At 36.6% G+C, this 25,658-nt stretch overlaps 1 non-coding gene across 1 annotated transcript in view; it reads right to left on the bottom strand.

Annotated features, from left to right (window-relative positions):
- The window catches only part of C16H8orf34 (uncharacterized protein C8orf34), a 451,907-nt gene extending 430,041 nt beyond the window's left edge, over nucleotides 1-21,866 (bottom strand). Inside the window, exon 1 of the transcript XR_144469.6 lies at nucleotides 21,223-21,866. This is a non-coding gene — a transcript (uncharacterized protein C8orf34). The remainder of the gene's footprint in view (nucleotides 1-21,222) is intronic.
- Nucleotides 21,867-25,658: the final 3,792 nt, after the last annotated feature.

Genomic DNA, 25,658 nt, shown 5'->3' with positions numbered 1-25,658 from the left:
TAAAAATTATTCTTAAATGTTTGGTAGAGTATTCAAGAGAATGAATAGCCAAGCCACAGAGTAGAATAAAATATTTGCAAAAAGTGTATCCAATAGAGAACTGTTATTCAAAACATACAAAGAGCTTTTTAAACTCAACAATAAAAAAAATTTGATTCAAAAATGAGCCAAAGACCTTAAAAAACAGCTCACCAAAGAAAATACACAGATGGTAAATAAGCAGATGAAAAGATGTTCAATATCATATGCCATTAGGGAATTATAAATTAAAACAAGATTCTACTACACACCTATCAAAATACAGAACACTGACAACACAAAATGTTGGCAAGGATGTGGAGCAACAGAACTCATTTTCTGCTGGTGGAAATTCTAAATAGTACAGTTACTTTGGATGGCAGGTTGGCAGTTTTTTGCAAAATTAAACCTATTCTTACCATGTAGTCCAGCAGTCATGCTACTTGGTATTTACCCAGAGGGACTGAAAACTTATGTCCACAAAAATAAAGAAGAAAGAATAAAAGGAATAAAGAAAACCTTTGAGAAGTATGGGATTATGTGAAGAGGCCACATCTATGAATCACTGGCATCCCTGAAACGGAGGGAGAGAAAACAAATAATTTTGAAAACATATTTCAGGATATTTTTCATTAAAACTTCTCCAACCTTGCTAGAGAGGTCAACAGTCAAATCCAGGAAATACAGACAACTCCTGCAAGATTGTACACAAGAAGATCATCTCCAAGACATATAATCATAAAATTTTTCCAAGGTCAAAATGAAAGAAATAATGTTAAAGCCAGCTAGAGAGAAAGGCTAAGTCATATACAAAAGGAACCTCATTAAGCTAACTGGATCTCCATCTGAAACTGTAAGCCAGAAGAAATTGGAAGCCTAACATATGCACCATGGAATACCATGCAGCCATAAAAAAGGATGAGTTCATGTCCTTTGCAAGGACATGGATGAAGCTGGAAACCATCATTTTCAGCAAACTGACACAAGAACAGAAAACCAAACACTGCAAGTTCTCACTCATAAGTGGTGTTGAACAATGAGAACATATGGACACAGGGAGGGGAACATCGCACACTGGGGCCTGTTGGGGGGTGGAGGATCTAGGGGAGGGATAGCAGGGAGTGGGGAACTAGGAAGGGATAAGTTTATGAGAAATACCTAATGTAGATGACGGGGGGATGCAAACTACCATGGCATGTGTATACATATGTAACAATCCTGCACAATCTGTAAATGTACCCCAGAACTTAAAGCATAATTTAAAAAAAGAAAAATTGGAGGCCTATATTCAACATTCTTAAAGAAAAAAGTATTCAACCAAGAATTCCATATTCAGCCAAACTGAGCTTTTTAAGTAAAGGAAAAATAAAATTCTTTTCATGTAATCATAAGTCATAAGAATTCATTGCCAACAGACCTGCCTGATAAGAGATCTTGAGGAGCATTTAATATAAAAAGGAAAGACTGCTACCAGCTAATACAAAACACACTTAAATTCACAGACCAGTGTCATTGTAAAGCAACCATACAAACAAGCCAACATAATAACCAGCTAACACAACAATGATAGACTCAAATCCACATATATCAATACTAACTTTGAATATAAATGGGCTATATGTCCTACTTAAAAAGCATAGAGTGGCAAGCTGGATAAAAAAGCAAGACCCAATGGTATGCTGTCTTCAAGAGACCCATCTCACACATAATGGCCCTCATGTGCTCAGAATAAAGGGATGGAGGAAAATCTACCAAGCAAATGGAAAACAGGGGAAAAAAGCAGAAGTTACAATCCTAATTTCAGACAAAATAGATTTAAAATCAATTAAGATCAAAAAAGACAAAGAATGGCATTACATAATTGTAAGGGGTTCAATTCAACAAGAAAACCTAACTATCCTGAATATATATGCACACAACACAGGAACACCAAGATTCATAAAGCAGGTTCTTAGAGACCTACAAGGAGACGCAGACTCCCACACAATAGCCGGAGACTTCAACACTCCACTGACAGTATTAGACAGATCATGAAGGCAGAATATTAACAAAGATATTCAGAACCTAAATTCAAACTGGACCAAATAGATCTGACAGACATTTACAGAACTTTTCACCCAAAAACAACAGCATGTACATTATTCTCAGCATCACATGGTACATACTCTAAAACTGGCTACATAAGTGGACATAAAGCATTTATTGAGGTGAATGCAAAAGAACCAAAATCATACCAAACACACTCTCTAACAACAGCACAATAAAAAAGGCAAGACTATGAAAATCACTGAAAATCATACAGTTACATGGATAAGTAATGAAATTAAGACTGAAATCAAGAAGTTAATTGAAAGTAATGAAAATAAAGATACAACATACCAGAATCCCTAGGACAGAGCTAAGGCAGTGGTAAGAGCAACATTCAGAGCCTTAAATATCCAAATCAAAAGTTGGAAGGATCTGAAATTAACAACCTAACTTCACAACTGAAAGAACTAGAGAAGCAAGAACAAGTCAACCCCAAAGCCAGGAGAAGATGAGAAATAATAAAACTCAGAGCCAAACTGAAGGAAATGAAAGCACACACACAAAAAAAAATTCAAAACATCAGCCAATCTAGGCGTTGATTTTATTGAAAAACAATAATGAAATAGATAGGCCACTAGCTAGACTAATAAAGAAGGAATGAGAGAAGATCCAAATAAACACAATTAGAAATGATGAAGGGAATGTTACTGCTGACCCCACAGAAATAAAAACAATCATCAGAAACTACAGTGAACACTTCTATACACACAAACTAGAAAACCTAGAAGAGACAGAAAAATTCCTGGGCACATACACCCTCTCACAAGACTGAGCAAGGAAGAAATCTATTCCCTGAACAGACCAATAACAAACTCTGAAATTGAATCCATAATAAACAGCCTACCAACTAAAACAAACCTAGAACCTGATGGAAACACAACCAAATTCTACCAGATGTACAAAGGAAAGCTGGTGCCATTCCTACTGAAACTGTTTCCAAAAATTGAGGTGGAGTGACTCCTCCCCAACCTATTATATGAGGACAGCATTATCTGGATACCAAAACTTGGCAGAGACACAACAAAAATAGAAGAACTTCAAGCCAATATCCTTGATGAACATCAGTGCAAAAATTCTCACCAAAATACCTCCAAACTGAATCCAGCTGCACATCAAAAAGCTAATTCACCATGGTCAAGTAGGCTTCATCCCCAGGATGCAAGATTGGTTCAACATATGTGAATCAATAAATACAATTCATCACATAAACAAAACTAAAGACAAAAACCACATGATATCTCAATAGACACAGAAAAGGCTTTTGATAAAATTCAATACCCCTTCAAGTTAAGAACCCTCAGTAAATCAGTTATTGAAGAAACATACCTCAAAATAATAAGAGCCTTCTGTGACAAATGCAGACAACATTACACTGAAAGGGCAAAATCTGGAAGCATTCACCTTTAAAACTGACAACCAACCAGGATGCCCTCTCTCACCACTTCTATTCAACATAGTATTGGAAGTCCTGGCCATAGCAATCAGGAAAGAGAAAGAAATAAAGTGCATTCAGATAGGAAGAGTAGAAATCAAACTCTCTCTCTTTGCAGATGACACGATTCTATATCTAGAAAATGCTATAATCTCAGCCCCAAAGCTTCTTCAACTGATAACAACTTCAGCAAATTTGCAGAATTCAAAATCAATGTCCTAAAGTCACTAGCATTCTTATATACCAACAACAGCCAAACTGAGAATCAAATCAGAAAGGCAACCCCATTCACAATTGCCACAAAAAATGAATAAAATACTTAGGAATACAGCTAACCAGAGGGGAGAAAGATCTCTACAATGAGCATTACAAAACTCTGCTCAAAGAAATGAGATAAGACACAAATGATAAAAACATCGCATGCTCATGGATAGAAAAAAATCATTATAATTAAAATGGCTAGACTGCCCAAAGCAATGTACAGATTTAATGCTGTTCCTATCAAACTGCCAACAATGTTCTTCAGAGAACTAGAAAAAAACTATTTTAAAATTCATATGGAACCAAAAACAAGCCTGAATAGTCAAGGCAATCCTAAGCAAAAAGAACAAAGCTGGAGGCATTATATTACCCAACTTCAAATTATACTACAAGGCTACAGTAACCAAAACAGCATGGTACTGATACAAAAACAGGCATATAGACCACAGCAACAGAATAGAGAACTCAGAAATAAGGCTACACATCTATGACCATCTTATCTTTGACAAAGCTGGCAAAAGCAAGCCATGGGGAAAAAAACTCCCTATTCAACAAATGGTGCTGGGATAACTGGCTAGCCATATATATAAGATTGAAGTTGGACTCCTGCTTACATCATACACAAAAATCAACTCAAGATGGATTAAAGACATAAACGTAAAACCCAAAACTATAAAAGTACTGGAAGACACCATAGTCAATACCAACCTGGAGATAGGAATAGACAAAGATTGCATGACAAAGACACCAAAAGTAATCACAACAAAAGCAAAAGTTGACAAATGAGATCTAATTAAACTTAAGAGCTTCTGCACAGCAAAACAAAATATCCACAGAGTAAACAGACAACCTACAGAATAAAGGAAAATATTTCCAAACTATGCATCTGACAAAGGTCTAATATCTATCATCTATAAGAAAGTTGAAGAAATTTACAAGAGAAAACCCCATTAAAAAGTGGGCAAAGGACATGAACAGACACTTCTCAAAAGAAGACATGAATGTGGCCAACACATGTATGAAAAAAAGCTCAACATCACCAATCATTAGATATATGCAAATCAAAACCACAGTGAGATACCATCTCACACCAGTCAGAATAGCTATTGTTAAAACATCAAAGAACAACAGATACTGGTGATGTTGTGGAGAAAAGGGAACACTTATGCACTGTTGGGAGTGTAAATTAGTTCAACCATTGTGGAAAGCAGTATGGTGATTCTTCAAAGACCTAAAAAGAGAACTACCATTTGACCCAGAAATCCCATGAGTGGGACTATACCCAGAGAAACAGAAATCATTCTACCATAAAGACACACACAAATGAATGTTCATTGCAGTACTATTCATAATAGCAAAGACATGGAATCAACCTAAATGCCTGTCAGGATTGGATTTTTAAAAAATGTAGTACATATACACCATGGAAGACTATGCAGCCATAAAAAAGAATGAGATCATGTCTTTGTAGTAACATGAACAGAGCTAGAGATTATTACCTTTAGCAAACTCAAACAGGAACAGAAAACAAAATACCACATGTTCTCACCTATAAGTGGTAGCTAAATGATAAGAACTTATGAACACAAAGAAAGAAACAACAGATACTGGGGTCTACTTGAGAGTGGAGGGTGGGAGGGAGAAGAAGAGCAGAAAAGATACTATTGGGTACTAGGTTTAACACTGAGTGATGAAATAATATTTACAACAACCCCCCATGACTATATAATAATCCTTCACATGTACCCCCAAACGTAAAAGTTAAAAATAAAATTAAATAAAAATTTTAAAAGCTTACATCCACATAAAAGCCTGGATATGGATGTTTATAGCAGCTTTATTTATAATTGCCAAAACTTGGAAAAAAACTAAGATGTCCTTCATTCAGTAGGGAAAGGGATAAACTATGGTATATCCAAACAATGAAATATTATTCAGAACTAAAAAAGAAATGAGCCATCAAGCCGTGAAAAGACATGGAGGAACCTTAACCGCATGTTACTAAAGGAAAAAAGCCAATCTGAAAAAGGCCACATGCTGTATGATTCCAACTTAATGTTCTAATACGTAACATTTGAAAAAAGGCAAAAATATGGAGACAGTAAAAAGATCAAGGGTTGCCAGGATTTATGGGGGAGGGAAGGATGGATAGGCAAAACACAGAGGATTTTTAGGCCAGTGAAAATACTCTGTATGACACTATCATGGTGAATATACATTTTTATATATTTGTCCAAACCCATGGAATATACACCAAGAGTAAACCCTACTGTAAACCACAGACTTTGTGTGATAAGGATATGTCAATATAAGTTCATCAATTGTAACAAACGTTCCACTCTGGGGGAGGATGTTGTGATGGGGGAGGCTGTGACTGCATGAGGCAGGTGGCACATGAGAAACTTCTGTAGCTTCCTCTCAATTTTGCTGTGAACCTAAATCTTCTCTAACAATATGGTCTTTCTTAAAAAAAAAAAAAAGGGTAGGAAGATTATTAAAATATGTTTATTTCAATGCAGAGTTTTGAGATTCTCAGAAAGTCTCTAAAATGGAAAATTAGTATGCAAGATATATCAATTTTCCAATCAGCTAAGAAAGGATATGCATTCAATCAGTGGTATTGAGGCAGCTCTACATGCATATTGTAATAAATAACATATCCTACTTCATTCAATACAATTTCACAATTGATTTCTTTACTAATGTGTATTATGTAGGATAATGTTAACATAGATGCAGGAGACAGGGTAGAGCAAGATGTGTTATTCAGGAAGGTGTGCTGGTTGTTATGTACAATTGGGCATCGTGGTCAGAAAATGTGGCCTGTACAGTTTTCTAAGTTAATGCATTTGTTAGTATTTTTGTGTGTGTGTGGCTTAAATCATAATTTTTTTCTAAATGCTATGTGTGCATTTTTTAAATGTATAAATTTACTTGATAAAAATGTTTCTGTACTTTGACACATACAACACACACATATATTATACACATACAAAATATATGTACCCACTTATATGTATATATGCATAAATGTAGACACATGTATATATGTACATATATATGTATAATCAAGCTTCTAAATTGGTCATTCAATTCCTTTCTGTATTAATTACTTGCTCTACCAATTTCATAGACATAAGAGGAATATTTTAAATTTTCCTACCTTGAATATTGATACTAACTTGTATTTCCAAGCTTACATAATTTATTGTCAGGCCTATACATTGTTTATTCAGTTCCTTTTTATTTTACCAATTTAATATGTGCACTCCTAAGGGAAAAATACTAAGTCTGCCTACTATGAATTCTTTCTTATATTTTTTGGCTTTTCTATATATATTTCGAAGCTTTACTTTATGGTCATAGAAGTTTTTGAAGTATATCATGGAGTATTTATATGTAATAAATATTTTTAAATCTCTGTAACAAATATAACTTACTTTGCATTCTATTGTTTTAGATACTAGCAATGCAATATCAATTGTCTCACTATTAGTAGTAAATATTTTTCCATTTTCCTTTGTGTTCACCATTCTGTATAATCTTTTTTCTGGAATGTCTTTTATTCAGAATATGCAAAGATTTTAAGTCTAATCTGTGAACCTGTGATTTGATGATACAATTCAATACATTTATATTTAGTATAATTACTGCTCTGTATGGACTTGTTTCTGATATCTCCTTTTGTTTCCCATTTTTCATGCTCTCACATGTGGTATATTTAATGTGCTACTCTTAACTTGTTAATTTATTACTTAATTTTTGGTATTATTTTTCAAATTATTTGGAAGCAACACATACTTGTCCATCAATATTACAGATAACTACCCATGTTGCTACCCACGCCCCCATAAAAATCACAAAAAGCTTAACACATATTTCGCTCTTCGAGTTACTTCATCTTTATCCAATCCATCTGTATATTCAAATTACTTTACCTTCCAAGTAACTGATTCTCTAATTTGCTCTATTCTTTCTGTTATGCAACCCTGCCTAATTTTTTGAAAACTAAAAAAACTATATTTTGGGTTGGGAACATTTTTCATTAAACTTTACATTTTGGCCTAATCGTAGACTCATATGCAATTGCTAGAAATAATATAATGAAATCCCATGCACATTTTATTTATGTACATCTGATTTACCCTATTGGTAATATTGCAAAACTATAGAAGAATGTCATAACCAGGATATTTATATTGACACAGTCAGTATATAGAACATTTCCATCACAGTAAGAATCTCTCATGTTACATCATTTCCTCCACTTTCCTCATTTCCCTACTCCATCCCTGACACCCAGAAATCACAAATAAAAATTTTGTCACTATTTCATAAATGTAATCACATAATACATACACTTTTCATTTGGCTTTAATCCCTCAGAATATTTCTCTGGAAATTCATCTTGACTTTTGCATGCATTAATAGCTTATTCTTTTTAACTGCTTAATAGTATTCCTTGTCAAGAATGTACCATATTTGTTTAATGATTCAGCCATATCTAGGTCGTTCCTACTTTTTTACTATTGTAAATAATACTGCCAGAAACATCATGTACAGGTTTTTGTGTTAACATAAATCTTCATTTCTCTGGGATAAATGCTCAGGAGTGTGAATACTGATATTTGATACTTGCATATCTACTTCAAAATAATTTCTCAGCTGGGCATGTTGGCTCATGCCTGTAATCCAAGCACTTTGGGAGGTCGAGGCAGGCAGATTGTTTAAGCTCAGGAGCTTGAGACCAGCCTGTGCAACAGAGTGAAACCCCATCTCTATAAAAAAATACAAAAATTAGCCAGGCATGGCATCATGTGCTTGTAGTCCCAGCTATTTGGGAGGCTAAGTTGGGAGGATCCCTTGAGTCCATGGAGGTAGAAGCTACAGTGAGCCAAGATTGTACCACTGCAATCCAACCTGGGCCACAGAGTGAGACTCTGTCTTGAAAATAAATAAATACAAGAAAAAATAAAATAGAATAATTTGTGAAAGTGTTTTCAAGAGTAACTGTACCATTTTATATTCTCACCTGCAATGCATGAGTGATTCAGTCTCTCTTCATCTTCATCATCATATGGTGGTCTCAGTTTTATTTTAGCCATTCTGATAGGTGTGTAGTGATTTCTCATTGTGTTTTAATTTGTATGTCTCTTATTGCAAATGGTGTTGAACATCTTTTCATGTGCTTATTTACCATCAGTATACATCCTGATGTGAAATATCTCTTCTTGTCTTTTACCATTTTTGAATTGCATTATTAGAGGGGGTGTTCATTCATTTGTTTTGTTTATAAAGTAGTCTCCCCTTATCTTACAGGTATTCATTCCAAGAACCCAAATGGATGCCTGAAACTATATGCAGTGCCAAATACTACTTATATTACACACAAATTTCTTTTCTTCTTCACAATTTCATGAAGCTTCATTCTTCATTCTTATATGTATCTTAGCAACCTCAGCCTATGATTTTCTTTCTTTCCTTATTAAGGAAAGAACTTTTACCTTTCACTTAAGCATGTTAAGGCTCCTCTTTGGCATATCTGAATTGCCAGCATCACTACTTTTGCAATTGGGGGCCATGATTAAGTCAAATAAGGGTTACTTGAACTCAAGCACTGAGATACCACAACAGTCAATCTGATAACGGAGACAGCTACTAAATGACTGACAGGTGGGTGGGTGGAATAGATAGTGTGGGACGCTGGACAAAGAAATGATTCACACCTCACCCAAATCGAGTGGAACAGGCTTAGACTTTATTATGCTACTCAGAATAATATGCAATCTAAAATTAACAAAATGTTCATTTCTGAAATTTTCTGTTTAATATTTTTGGGCCATGGTAGACCATGAGTAACTGAAACCGCAGATAAGAGGAGACTACTGCACTGCTGAGTTTGAGAACTCTGTATTCTATAAACAGATCCTATCCTTTGGTTGGATTTGTGATTTGAAAATATTTTCTCCTACCCAGTAACTTGTCTTCTAATCTTTTTAATACAGTCTTTCACAGAGCAAAAGTTTTTAATTTTGATAAGGTCAAATTGATCAATATGTGTGTCGAGTCTAACTCAAAATCTCTAAAACTTTCCTTAGAACTTCCTTGTTTGTAAGGGATTTTTGGAAATTTACATCTATAACTTTTATTGACAAAAATTTATGATGTAAATGTAATATTTTAATATATTGTACATTGTGAAATTACTAAATCATGCTTGTCAACATATCTGTTATCTCACATACATATAAAATTTGTGGTAAAAACATCTAAAATCTATTCTGTTAGTTTTCAAGTATGCATCAATAATAATGCATCATTATTAACTACAGCCACAGTGCTATAAAACAGAGCCCAGAATGTATTCCTTCTGTTTAACTGAAACCTCGTATCATTTGACCAACATCTCCCAAACTTTCCTCACACACACGCCCACCAAGCCCTGATGTGTCAGGCAATTCTTGTATTGCCATAAATACCTGAAACTGGATGATTTATAAAGAAAAAGAGGTTTAATTGGCTTATAGTTCTGCAGGCTGTACAAGAAGCAGGGCATCTGCTGGCATCTGCTCAGCTTCTGGGACAGCCTCAGAGAGCTTTTACTCAAAGCAGAAGGTGACGTGGGAGCAGGCATGTTCCATGGCAAAAGCAGGATGGGTAACGGGGAATAGGGGTAGGTGCCACACCACTTAAACAGATCTCGTGAGACCTCATTTCTATCGTGAGGTCAACACCAAGCCAGGAGTGATCCACCAGCAGAACCCAAACACTTCCCACCAGGCCCCACCATCAACACTACGGATTACATCTCAACATGAGATATGGAGGGGCATCTACACTATTTTATCTGGTACCCAGTATTCTATTAATATTCTCTGCTTCTATGAGTTCAACTTTTTTTAGATGCCATGTATATGTGACATCATTCAATCTGTGATACACTTCAATTTTGTACAAGGAGTGAGACTGAGGTCCAGCTTTGGACTTCTGCCAATGGAAATCCAAATGCTCAGCAGCATTGTTGAAAAAGCCATCCTCCCTCCATTGAACTACTTCTGTACTTTGACAACCCTCATGAATGGGATTGGTGCCCTTAGAAGAGGCCCAAGAGAGCTTCTTTGCCCTTTCTATGTGAAGACACATAGAGAAGCCACCGTCTGTGAATCAGAAAGTTGGCCCTCACCAGACACTAAATCTGCCAGACACCTTGATCTTACACTTCCATCCTCCAGAACTGTGAGAAATAAATTTCTATGGTTTATAAGTCACCTAATTTATGGTATTTTCATTATAGCAGCCAGAAGTTACAAAGAAAGTTGATTACATTGATTTTCTAATTGAATTAACCTTGTATCCCTGTAAGAAACCTCAGTTGGTCATGGTGCATACATTTTTTTATATTTCTGAATTCAGTTAATTTTGTTAAGGTTTTTTTGTGTTTATATTCATAATATAATGAATTTTATTGTAGTTTTCCTTTTCTGTACTGTTTTTGTCTAGTTTTGGTAAAAGGGTAAAACTGCCTTCATAAAATAAATTGAGAAGGATTTCCTCCTCTTCTGGAAGAGTATATAGAATTAGTATTGATTCTTCTTTAAATATTTGATGATAATCTTCATTCATTTGAGTTGAGCTAGAAGGTCTTTCCTTGGGGAGTTTTCAAAATGCAAATTTAATTCAATTGCATTCTAATACAATCTAAAACTTACAAAATGGGGCTAATTTGGTAAACTGTCCAATTTGTAAATTGTCCAATTTGTATTTTCAAAGACTTTGTCTACTTCAATTAAGTTGTCAATTATGTGCATAGAGTCCATCCTTAGAATTCCCTTATTATTCTTTTGATGTCTGCAGTCTATAGTAATATCCCATTTCATTCCTGTTTTTGAAGTGAGATTTCTCTTTTTCCTTTGAGTCTTGCTAAAGCTTGACTCGATTTTATTAATCTTTTGGAGAACAAACTTCTGTTTAGTTCATCTCATTTTCCTCTGGCTTTCTTCACTCATTATAATTCGGGATTCATTTGTGTTACTGTGTGCATGATTAATTCATGTTTCTATTGAAGAATAGTATATTACACATATGTATGCAATTTGTTTATCCAGTAACATAGCAATTCACCTATTTTCAGTTTGGGGCTACTAGAAATAAACCTCACTTGCCAAACTTATTTCCAAAGTGGTTGGACCTTTTGCATTCCATCAGTATATAAAAGTTCTAATTGCTCCAAATCTTCACCAACACTTATTAAAGTCAGTCTTTTTAACTTTAGACATTCTAGTGAATGGGTAGTGGGTTCAGCTGTATCTCCTTAATGATATTGAGCAGCTATTTATTCACTTATTTTGCCACCTATACATCTTCTTATGAAAAGTGTCTATTCAATTATCTTGTTTACTTATTGGTTTTTTTCTCTTCTTATCATAGAGTTTTAACAGAAGTATTTTATATATTATAGTCAGAAGTCCTTTTTAATATATATAGTCTATCTTTGGTTTGCCTTTTCATTTTCTTAGCAATGTCTTTTGAAGAACAAATGTTTAATTTAAATAAGTCCATTTTATTGATTCTTCTTTTACAGTTTGTATATTTGTCATATTTATGAAATATTTTCCAAACCCAAGCTCACAAAAATTATCTCCTACACTCTCTTTGAGAAGAAAAAAGGTTTTACATTTAGATAATAATCCATTTCAATTTCTACCAATACTACACTGCCTTTTACTTATAATGGGTTTAATGACTGTTGAAGTCAGGTAGCATATATAATTCAACATATTAATAGTATTGAGTTTTCCTATGCATAAAGAAGAATATATTTCTTCATTCATTTAGATCTTCTTTAATCTTTTCAAAGAGATTTTTGTACTTTTTAGTAGTCTTAAATATCTTTTTAAAACTTAATTCCTAAGTATTTCATATTTTTTTAATTCAAAAGTTTAGTTTATAGAGAAATACACTGCTCTGTTACATCAGAGCAATACTGTTATACAAACCGAAGAATATTTATTAAGAAATAAGAGGATAACCTTAAAATGCTGCAAATATATATTCTTTAAAATGATTGTTAGAGTGATTGTGATTAGGTTAATTACAAATTTGTTTTCTAATAAACAGTATTATTTAGGTTAATTACAGGTTTGTTTTATAATGAACAGTACTATTTCTAGAGATATAAAAAATCTGAATAAATGAATGGCCTATAATTGCACTGAAAACTCAGTGCAGTGTCTTCTCTTTTTCTAGGTTTAAGGATGAAGCATGAGTGTTATATTATCAAATAATAAAATAATAGTATAGTATTTTGGTCTTTCCTGTGCTTGTTTTAGGTAATGTGTGACATGGATTACAGAGGAGGTGCATGGACTGTAATTTATTTTTTTATCTTTGAGATGGAATCTCTCTCTGTCACCAGACTGGAATGCAATGACACAATCTCAGCTCACTGCAATCTCCACCTCCTGGGTTCAAGTGATTCCCCTGCCTCAGTCTCCCAAGTAGCTAGGACTACAGTTGTGCACCACCACGCCTGGCTAATTTTTTGTATTTTAGTAGAGATAGGGTTTTACCATGTTGGGATGGTCTCAATCTCCTGATCTTGTGATCTGCCTGCCTCAGCCTCCCAAAGTACTGGGATTACAGGTGTGAGCCACCTCTCCTGGCCAAGTAGTTCATATTTTAATACCATTATAAATGGTACTTTTACTAGTTTAACTTCTGATGGTTGTTTCCTTGGATATAAATATATAATTAATTTTTGTATCTTGCATCTAAAATCTTAATAAACTTATTATTTCTTGTATCTTTTTTGGAGATCCCCTCTAATTTTCTACACAGACTGAAAATTGTTACTTCAACACAATCCCAATCAAAATCCCAGCAGGTATTTTTGTATAAAAATGTAACATGATTCTAAAATTCATATGAAAATGCAAAGGACCTAGAATATATAATTCTTAAAACCCCCAAACAACTCAAATAAAATTAGGTGACATATTTGGACAGAAACATCACATACATTAAAGGCAAATAATCACATGAAAAAAAAATCCGTCATATTAGATATCAGGGAAGTATCAATTAAAATAACAGTGAGATATCATTACAAACCTATTAGAATGGCTAATACACTATTCATAGAAATGTAGAATTGTACATCCACTTTAATAGCTAGTTTCTTTAAAAGTTTAACATATACCTACCATATAGTCCAGTCAATCCAGTCCAGGTATTTACATAAGAAAAATGAAAGTATATAGTCATATGGGATACAACTCAGCAATAAAAATAAACAAAAAATTGGTAACGTGCTACAACATGGATGGATATTAAAATAGTTATGTTAGGTTAATAGTTATTAACTTAAAGAGGTTAAAGAGGATATACCCAAAAAAAAAAAGATTGCATTGCACAGTGTGTGATTCCCTATGCATGAAACTCTAAAAGATGATACCTAATCCATAGTGTCAGAAAGATCAGTCATTGCCTGAAGATGCAGAAGGAGTAAGGAGAAGAGGAATTAAAAACAGACTTCTAGACACTAGGAAGGGCATATGAGGAGACTGTTCTAATAGCGACAATGAATTTTAAGTTATCGTCCAGGAAATTCTTCAAGGTACCTTCCAGGAAATATTTCAAATTTCCTGGAAGGAACCTTAAAATTCATTGTCTCTGGTTTTAATGTGGCCCCTTCAAAATTTATGTGTTGCCAGTCTGAGGGGGGTTAGAAGCGAGGTCTTTAAGAGGTGATTAGACCAAGAAGGCTGCTCCCTCATTAATGGGATCAGGAATCTTTTAAAAGAGGCTTCATATCATGTTCAGCTAGCTTGCCCTTTTGCCTTCTGCCATGTGAGGACAAAGTAAGAGGGCCCTCATCAGACCAAAGGCCAGCACCATGATCTAGGACGTCCCAGCCTCCAGAACTGTGGGAAATAAAGGCACTGTGTAATAGCAGTACAAAATAAACTAAGAAAACACATTATTGACTCTGTGCCACTGACTATATATAGGTGCAAAGGAGAGCCCACCACTGCTAACAAAGAAATCCTGTACACAAAGAGAGAGAAGTATCTCTCTCAGCACTATCTTGTGTTCCAGTACCCTTATGGGTTTACTGTTTAAATATTTTTTCAGATATTTCAAAATGATTTTGAGAGGAAGAGAAAAATGCATATGCTTAGTTAACCAGAATTGCAAATTTTCTTTACTCAGATTTTTAGCTATTTCTCACATAAGCCATTTCCATGTATAAACGTTGATAAAATTCTTAACTCCATTCACATAATTTGCTGTTTAAAGAAACCCAATGGGTTAACTATTTTGTAAATATTTATTTCCTAGGTGCTCTTTTAAATTATTTTTAGTATTTTTTCTTTTGAGGAACAATACAAATAATTCCGTATTCCCTTCACATAGAGACCACACTCCAATTTTGTCAGCTTTCCCAATAATCTCCTTCACGGCAGAAGTATTATATGCAGAACCATACTTTGCACTTGTCACGTCCCTTAGTCTGAGGCCTCCTTACCCTCATGACTTTAACATCTTTGAAAACTCTAGAATAGCTACTCTGTAGATTTCTTCCATAGCTTTATGAGATATTTTCTAATTATTCAGTTCAAGTTACACATGATTGTGAGGAATATCAAAAACAATGCTGTATTTTAAATGTGTCCTATCGTGGGCATACAATATTGCTTTATCCCATCGCTTGAGCAAAGTAGTGTCTGCCAGGTTTCTTTATTATAAAGTTATTTTTTCCCTTTGTAATTTACAAGTATTTTGTAGGAAGATACTTAGAGATTATGTAACATTTCATTGTTCATCCAACTTGTACCCATTAATTTTAGTAATGATTAATGTTTCTTGCCTGAATTATATTTCAGATGGTGATTTTCTAATTCCATCATCCTTCTACTTTCATTATTTGCATTCTACTATAAGCTAAAGCTGTCTCTTCCCCCCATGAATTGAGCACATTCCACATTCCATTACATCCCAGTGAAGTAAAATATTCCTATTTTATTCAGTATAGTAATCTGTTACTATCATTTTTCATTTTGACCCTGAAGTTGTCTTAGGGATAGGCACCTCCTCTGTGTCCTTTAATACATTTCTATTATTCTTTGAGCTCTTCCTTGCTTTTTGACATCTGATACTTCAAACTTTGCTTAAGCCCAAACCTGGAATCAACCATTTCTTCAAGGACGCCTGGTTCTACTTGATGGAGAATGATATTTAGAAACCAAAATCTGGGTGCTAGATGTGCTTATTGCTACCAGGATGTTACTACTCCCAGGCCCTTCCAGAAGACAGAGTGGGGAAGTAATGTAGGTATATGCTCTTAAGTATTTGTAAATATGTACAAATCTATATTTACTTCTATTACATCTATACATATTTCTATTACTGGAAGTCATGAGATCACACCAACACCTCCAATTTCAATTCAACACAACAATTCATTCTAGCTCTTCCTTCAATTATTTGTGACTCCTATCTCCATCAGTAAGAAAGCTGACTTGAATCTACATTTGTCCAGTATATTTTCAATATATTTAAAACCTGCCCCCACCTCAGGTAACAAATCTTCTGACCCTGCCAGGTCACTGCCCACTCAGCCCCTTTCTTTAATCATGCTCCAGTACCTTCCATGTGAACTCCCAACGTAGCTGTCCTTATTGTATGGGCCTTAGCGGTTCTCTTTGTATGGATCATGACTTTTTAACTGAATTACCAAAAAAATAAAGGGAAGAAAGCCTTTGTTATTTTTGTAGTCTCATATTTCCATTGACCATATTCTCTTAAAAGAGGACCACAAGCATTAAAATATTATTTCTTTTTTGTGTGTGTGATGGAGTCTCGCTCTGTCACCCAGACTGGAGTGCAATGGCATGATCTCGGCTCACCAATTCCCAGGTTCAAGCAATTCTCCTGCCTCAGCCTCCTGAGTACCTGATATTACAGGTGTATACCAACATGCCCAGCTAATTTTTGTCTTTTTAGTAGAGATGGGGTTTTGCTGTGTTGGCCAGGCAGTCTTGAACTCCTGACCTCAAGTGAATCCACCTGCCTCAGTCTCCCAAAATTCTGGGATTACAGGCATAAGTCACCATGCCTGGCCAAAATATTATTTCTTTTTTCAAATTTATCGATGCCATATTGGTATACATACATATTATTATTTCTAAGGTTATATAGAGTTATTTATTGAGTTGAATTTTGAGTCACTTTATTGAGCTGTCTAAAAGCTACATGAAAATAAAATACATTAAGGAAGAAACAACAAATAAATGGGCTAATAATAGGAACATGTTAATTAAAGTAACTTTTAAAAAAACTGTTTTCAAGTTAATCAATGACAAAACTTACTTAGTTTCCAAGCAAAATTTTATAAAATTGAACTGCCTTCTTTGTCTTCTGCCTCCTCTAAATGGTCTAAGATTATAAAGATTAATTCAAATTTTGATACAGAAATCCTTCATAACTTTGAGCACCTGATGATCATTACTCCAAAAAATATTCTTACAATATTTAAGTTGAACATAAGTACCAAGCTTATATTTTATTGCTTCTCTAATAAAAGCATATTCCTAATCATTTTTATTAAAATAACATTTTTACTTTTACTAATGACAAATTATTTTTAAACACTAAAATATCTTTCTGGAGGGAAATTTTACCTCTGGCCATAAGTGAGTAAAGAGTAGCTTTCTTATCTCCCAAACAATTGCCCTAAATAATCATAAGCCTGACCAAATTAGACAAGATATTTGTTTTCAGGTATTAAGCAACAGGTGGCCCAAAGCTGTGATCCTTATGAGATAGGGAACAATCAAAGGAGATCTTTACATACACTGCAGCTCTCTGATATGAGCAAGGGGCACTTTTTAGATATGATCAGGGAGGTCAATAAAGTGAAATAATGGGCTTGCTAAAGGGTTGGCAGCTAATTGGAGCTCAGGATTGAATGCAGAGCTGGAAAATGTGCATCAGGGTACCAGAGAAGAGCAAGCTGGGCAACAGCAAAATATGCAAGTGATGCAGGCTTTGATTATGAGTTCGATGAGTCTACTTCATAACATATATACCAAATCAGTTAATGCAAATTTACAGCATGTGAGTAGAAGTACTTTGAGCTGAACAGAGAAGGTAATAGAGTGACTTCATTCTATTCTGAGGGGGTCATAACATACTTAGACAAATGTAGTGATTTTGGTTTGCTATATCTTAAGTACACAGACTTAATAATTCTATGGTGATTTTATGAAGATCCCCACTATCTGACTTTTTAATAATTTAAGATTTCACACTCTTGTGAGTGTGACCAGGTCTGAAACAAAATATATGACTGCCCTGAGCACCCTTCCAATCAATAATCTTCAACTAATTATTCTATTTACTTAATGGGAATGAGAGAAAAAGTTTGCATTTCTTTATATAAAATGTGTGTGTGTATACACACATGGAATATATATATATATTTCACTATATATAATTTTCTTATATATTACAAATAAATACCTTCAAAGATGTAAACTCCTACATCTTACAAAAATTACAGAGTTTGTGAAATGTCTTTTTCATCTTACAACTTCATATTACCTAATCAGAACATCATTACCCAGAATTCTAATGCAATAATTTTTAGGCACAGTTTTGCAATGCTTCAAAACATCCTCAATGAAATTTAAAAGTAGTACAAATTTATTCTCCTGAGTCAGCTGAAAACAAAATTAATTTCAATTTAAAATTATTTTTGGAACACCATACTGCATAGAACACTTTAATAAGCATCTCAAATCATAAAATATTAGCAATAAACAAATTAAGTAAGAAATAAACTAAGTAACCAAACTAAGTAAAAAAAGGATACAAGTATTCTCAATACCAGGGAATAGGTTAATTACCTTTTGCTTTTGTTTTAAATGACATTCATGGATTATCTTTAAAGTATCTCACACCAATTAAATTTTCTTAAAACTTTCCTAACTTAAACTATCCACAAGGGGGACATATTGTCAGATACTGCATATTTTCCAAACTGAAAGAAGCCTGTGTCAACTCCACTGACTCAACACAACAAAGCATAGATGACAAGACATGGAGTTGCCTATTTCAATTTGTGAATGATAAAAAAGAGATTTTAGCTTAGTTTCTCAAAATGTGGCCCAGAAATTAAAATTGTAGCAAACATCTGTGCTGCCTCTTAATATGTTCAGATTGCTGGGCGCCTCCTCTGACCCTTATCAATTCTTATGAAAACTATTATTGAGTAAGGTCCTAGAAGAGAATGGTCTCTAGATCAACAATGTCCATTTCACAGGGGGCATTTCTTCACTGGTTTTTTAACATGAAACAAGATAGGCTACATGCTAGTAAAATCGTCCAACTTTGTGAAATACATATAATTGTACTCTCAAAATCAAGCTGTATCACGATCAAAATTGTTGCATAAGGAACTGTGTTATATCCAGCTTTTAGTGAAAGAAAATTTGCTATCCAGTTTTCTCACTTCGATTATTTAAAGTGGACAGCAAACCTTAGAAGTGCACTACTCATCACTACAATCCAAGGTAATGCAGGTGTATGGTAATATATATTCACTAAAATACGAAGCATGGTGGTGCTTGTATTCTGGTGAGGAAACCTAAAGCTTTTATGAGACATGTTCCTATCACTTAAAATTCTTCTGTGCCGAACATGATGGTGAGCATTAAAAGGTAGGGGCTGGGGGGCACTTGACAAATATCCGTTTGGGTTTATTTTCTAATTATGTACAAAGTTTACATATATTCCTGATTTTACTATTATCACTTGGAAAGAATCTTGGGGATTTTAAAATAACAAATGAAAACAGTATTAATTGAAAATTATTTATTCTCCCAAGCCACTTGCACTTTAGGAGAGTAGAAAGCAAACACACTCTAAGTGTATTCATTTTATAATTCTTTCAATGCAATTAATACAATGGGTGGCAGAATATTTCATGTTTCTGTCTTTTAAAAATTATATAGGATACGTATAATCAATAATCATTAAACTAAAGACAAAGAAAAGAAATCTGGTAGTTCCGCCAATTTTATTTCGTTCTTGCATGGATTGCCTTTGCTAACTTTTTTGGCAGAAAAATGAATCAATGCAATTGTAGGACTCTGCACCCCACAATGCAATCTTCAATTGAAACAATGGTCGTATCGTATAAGACAAATTATCGTTAAAGTTAGGCAGAAAAACTTAGCAGATCTTGCAAATCTTGTTATGTGAAACCTGTCCTCCCAAAAGACCTATTGGACCACACCTTTGTCCTCCTCGCCCTTATTTTGCAGCCTCATTAACTCGCATTACTATTATTGTTCTCCGCAGTTCTCACTTGCTTCTCTTCAGCCTCTGCGCGGTTTTCCGCGATCTCCAGTGCACCCTCCTCCGCTTGCCGCGATTCCGTCTCTCTCAGATGCTGACACGTAACCTCCCCCATCCCCACCCCGAGTCACAGCCCTCACCCCCAACCAAGAAAGAACAGCTACAACTGCTTCTGGGAGATGTGGGGGGCGGGGGCAAGGCAGGAACACCTCGACCCCACACGCCCCACCCCTACCCAGCGCCCTGGCAACCCGCGGGACACTTTTCTGGTGCCAGGTTTCAATCTCGTTCTCATTTTCTCTTGTCCTCGCGCTCTTTCTTCTACTGTATTTTTGTCATCAATTCTTTAATGGCGAGAAAAAACAAGCAGCTCAGAGCTATAGTCTCCTTCCATAATTATCGGTGTGCTTTTCAGAACCTTTCTCTGTCCCTTTCTCCTGCTAGTATATGCGGGGTCTGCAGTGCAAAGGACTCTCCTTTCGTCCGGTGACCAATGGCAGCCTCCCAGTTTGCCAATTTCATTCAACACCCCGCACCTACTGAAGCCTACTCCTCACCAGTTCAGCTTTCTTCCAGTTAATACTATTAACTGGTAAGCACCTCCTCCACCTTTTCGGGTTCTATTACCGCCCTCATTAAACAGAAAGAAAGAAAGAAAATCCAACAAGCAAGATAGCGTGAATTCAGAAACAAGGTGTGCGTGTGCAACATAGTCTGTGTGTGTGCATCCGTTTGCATTGCCTGCTTCAGCCTGCCCGGGTCCTGAACATGTGGCTGAGAGGTGCAGGACAGTTAGAGGGCTCAAACTTCCCCTGCCAGGCTGAGGCTGGGCCCTCCCGAGCTCACCTGTCCGCGTTCAGGTAACTGGCTAATTGGCCCGGCCGCGTTCCAGGACACCTGGCCCGGACAGAGCAAATGCCAGCGAACCCCAGGGCGCCCTCTCCCGCGCGTTCGTTCTCCATCCCTCCTTCCCTGTGAGGGGTGGGGGCGGATGTTCTGTTTTTATTACTGCACCCCTTCCCCTAAAGACGACCGGACCGCCCTCCTCCACAGCGCCTTACCTCAAACAGGGGACCGATCTTGTTCTTCTCCAGGTAAGCCTGGATCCGGGTTTGCGGATGAGACGCCATGGGGAACAGATGGGACCGCGGAGAGAGTGCGGGGAGACCGCGCGGCCGTGCGCCTCCGGGGGGACAACCCTCCTTTTCCCCGGACTGGGGCCAGGACACGAGCTCCGGAGCCTCGGCTGCCCTGCGTGGCTGGCTCGGCGCCGACCGTGGGCGTGGGTGGCAGCCCGGGGAGCCACGCGCGCGTGGGGCGCTGAGAGCAGGAAGCCTGGGCGCAGCGCCGCCAACTCAGACAACTCCGAGGCGAGGGGAGAACTCATTCATCGCGTTCTCCGCCTCGTGCCCACCCTCGCCGCTCTCCGCAGCGCCCGGCGCGGTGGGAGAAATTCGAGGCAGAGATTCCTTTCTCCTCTGGGCGGCAGCAGCAGGAATCGGGGAGCGGGGGCCGGGGAGCTGGGGGCCAGAGGCAAGCCGTGCCGAGGCGTGCACGCGGGCGGACAGGGGCCGCGGGGCTCGAACTCGCCAGTGGCGTGTGTGCGTTTGTGTATCCGTCCGTGCGCGCGCGACTGTGTGTGCCTCCTCGCCCAGGTGACGGGAACAAACAGCTCTGGCTTCTCCCCGAGGCTGCTGGCTCTTCCAGCCGCTCCCTAGCGACAGCGTCTCTTAAAAAGCCAATGGTGAAGGTGCTTCTTTCAAAGTGCACATAAATCTGGTGCTTGTTGGCTACTCCTTGGCAGCTACAAATGCAGTTCGAAAGGGGATCGTCCCCACGTCCCCACCGCCCCTTCTGAGCCTCTCCTCAGCGCCTTCCGCCCTGCCTACACTAGCTCAGGGGTTGCGAAGGGCAGAGTTGTGAGAAGGTGGGTGGGTCAAAGGGTTTGCCGCCAAAAAGAAGTTGCCTTCCTTTTCAAAATCTGGTTTGGCCTGGAGCAAGTCGACAGGTGAAACCAGGCTGAGAACCCAGCTGAAAACTCCCCAAGTGCAGACGCTCAAACACTGAAAGCAGACCTTCCGCATTTGACAGGGAGACTGCCCTTCAAAGTTGGCCTTCCTAATCCGCGCCTTGAGTTATGTTTGTATACCTATAACCGCATCTCAGACGCTTCACTATCCCACTTAACAGTGTTTCCTCTAGATGCTGCGTGAGCTGCTCAAATTTAGCCAATACCTTTCTTAATATGCAGGGATTTCCGAGTCGAAGATTTGCAGATAACCCAGGTTTCCTCACAGAGCTCTCTTGTGAAATAAAATACTAATTTAGGTCCCCATGACGATTTCCCTGGCTCCTACCCATGATATGCTGCCAAAATTAGATTTATTTTTAATAAATATGAATATTCAGAATGATGGAAATAGTTTTCCTAAAAGCTGACTGCCGCAGTATATACTTTTTCTTTCTTCCCTGTGTTCTGGATTTCTATTACTCATAATTTCTTTATTGGTGTTCATACTTTCCTTCTGTATTTTAAATATGTGGAAACATGAAATAGATAAGAGTGGAATATCCCAGGAACTATTGTTAATTTCATGTATTAAGACATAAGAAATCTGCTAGAACAGCTAGGACCTTAACCATCCCTGGTAACCTGAAATGGACATGATCCAAGGTGGAAAGATCTCCACCTTAATACTTCGACAACTGGAGTCACGATCTGCCTAGGGAGAGTTAAATTAAACAGCAGTGAGGTGCCCAGGGTTGCCTCGTGCTTTCCATTGTGGTTAGAAGGTACACTTATTTATGTGTTTTTTAACATGTCCAGAAGAAATTAAATACACAGAGTGAATACCAACATTTCTATTTGCTAAAAGGTATGGTGTAGAGCCATTAGGAAGGCCATCTACGACCCAGCTAAAAAGTCTGCTATTTTTTATACCAAATGATACTGGAAAACCAAGATGATACCTTCCTGAAATCAAGAGTCTTTCTCTTTTAAGAGGCATCAGGAGGATGCTTCTTTAAATGAGGTAATTAAGATACTTATTAAGTCTTTACCATGTTCAGACCATTACACTTAGGGCCTTGAATAGAAGAGCTAAAGCTTCAGCTGGTAAAATGTTATGTTTTAAGGAAAGAATGAAGCCAAGTGCAGAGGCTGACGTCGGTAATCCCAATTATGTGGAAGGATCACCTGAGGCCAGGAATTCAAAACTGGACAACAGAAAAAGAGCCCATTTCTAATATATATGTGTGTGTGTGTATATATATATATATATATATATATATATATATATATAACATTTTTTTTAATTAGCTGGGCATAGACACAGTGGTGCACACTTACAGTCTCAGCTACTGGGAAAACTGAGACAGCAGCCCCCTTGAGCCCAGGAGTTCGAGGCTGCAGTGAACTATGATTGCACCACTGCATCTAGGCTGGGCCATAGAGCAAGACTCAGTCAAAAGAAAGAAGAGAATCATGAAGACATTTATGTATGTTAAAACACTGAACATCCCAAAATTGCATATTTAAAATTCAGGGAATATTTTTAAAGTTTTTCAAGGCTGACATTAAATATTACCTCCTTCATAAAGCACTTCTTGGTTCTTCCTACTTATCCCCAAACATGACTTCATTAGTATAATAAATATTTATTACATAGTTTCTTCATGGCAGACATTATGTTAGGACTGAAAATTTAAAGGTGAAAGGCCTTGTCTTTGTCCTCAGTTGCTTAGTCTTGTTGAGGCAATCACCGTATATACAAATAATGGCATTAGATGCTGGGCATGGTGGCTCACACCTGTAATCCCAGCACTTTAGTAGACCAAGACAGGAGGATCACTTGAGCCCAGTAATTTGAGACCAGCCTGGGCAGGTTAGTGAGACCTCATCTCTATTAAAAATAAAATAGTCTCAGCTACTCATGAGGCTGAGGTAGGAGGATCTGTTAAGCCCAGGAGTTTGAGATTGCAGTAATTGCTCCACTGCACTCCAGCCTGAACAAAGCAAGATCTTATCTCTTAAAAAAAATAGTATGTACAGAGGCACAGAGACACACCACAGGCTGGTAATTAAAGATATGTAGAGTGTATGCGGAGGAGTATTATCACATGATGTTAAAAATGTAAGCAGAGTTCAGCTCATTGAAAGTCTTAAATGCTTTAACAATAATAGACTTACATCTTGTAAATAATGAGAAGTGACTCGTTAGGCTACAGAATCTGTAACAAATGATGTGGTCATTGTTAGGACTTAAGGTATAGGGTAAAAGAGAAAGGGATGTATTCCAGACATAGTTAAGGACAAATGTATCGATTAACTAAATGAAGGATGAGGTTAACAGAGGAAATCAAAGATGACAAATTATTTGCTCAAGTCCCCCAGTGTATCATTGGTAGGGCAACATTTTAGTTCAGGTTTTTCTAACTCTGAAGCTGAAGCTATTTCCCCTCTCTACCCTGTAACCTGAAAACTAGTCAAAAAATGAGTTTATAGATATTAGCATCCTTTCATAGGACCAGCTATGTCTCATGACTTGACACATAGTAGATACTCCAGAAATAGCAATTAAATGAATGAATTAAATTTTAGAGTATCAATTCAATCCTTCTGTGTTCTTTCAATCTAAAGTTTTCCTCTGACTCATGGCATTTATACTGTGTTTTGTTTCATTTAGTCAATTGCATGCATATTTTGGTTCCTCTTTTAAACTGTAAACTCTCTAAAATCATGAACTGTATCAATAATTTCTTATACTTGCAGTGTGTAACACAGTATATTTTCATATAATAAGTTCTTCCTAAACATCCCTTTAATTAAGATCCTATTAGTATATGGTTTAAGATTTGTATTATTTAGTCCCTTTAAAATTGGCTGAAAGGTAACCATTGTCTTGGATTGAATTTAACAACTTTCTTCTGCACATATGACATGGTACGTTTATGATCCTTTCCCCGCTTTTGGCTTGGATACAGCATGAAAAGGCCATTTTCAGTGAGACTGTTTTGACCTCATTGTGTTATAGAAGTGCTTGTCAGCATAATTTACAGATGTACAGAATCCAATTTATAGAATGCACTAAAGCCGTTGTCCAACTCCATTTGTAAGACAGCTTGCACAGCTCCTTAAACAAATAGTTTTTGGAGAGATGAGGGAACAATGCTGAAAAGTCCAGTTGACCCAATTAGGAAGTATTAGCAATGTAATCCATTGAAAATTAATTAAATATTGAAGTCAGAAAGCAGAGATGTTCTATATGGATTTCTTGAATTTAGGCTTCTATCTCTGAAGCATATTTATCCTCTTTCTGTTTCTCTTTCACCTTGCCACTTTGTAACAAAAAAAGTAAAATATCTTCCCAAGGAACTCAGCACATATGAATAATCTGGCCATAAATGGAAGGTGCACCTAGAGAGTTTTCTTCATTTTTACCTGAAATGCCTCACACAACTAATGCAAATAAGCTCACATACAGCATTTACTATATAC

This window comes from Callithrix jacchus, chromosome 16, assembly GCF_049354715.1.
Source record: "Callithrix jacchus isolate 240 chromosome 16, calJac240_pri, whole genome shotgun sequence".
Taxonomy (NCBI): Eukaryota; Metazoa; Chordata; class Mammalia; order Primates; family Cebidae; genus Callithrix; species Callithrix jacchus.
The sequence above is the reverse complement of the archived record's forward strand: the minus strand, read 5'-3'. Positions and strand labels throughout refer to the sequence as shown.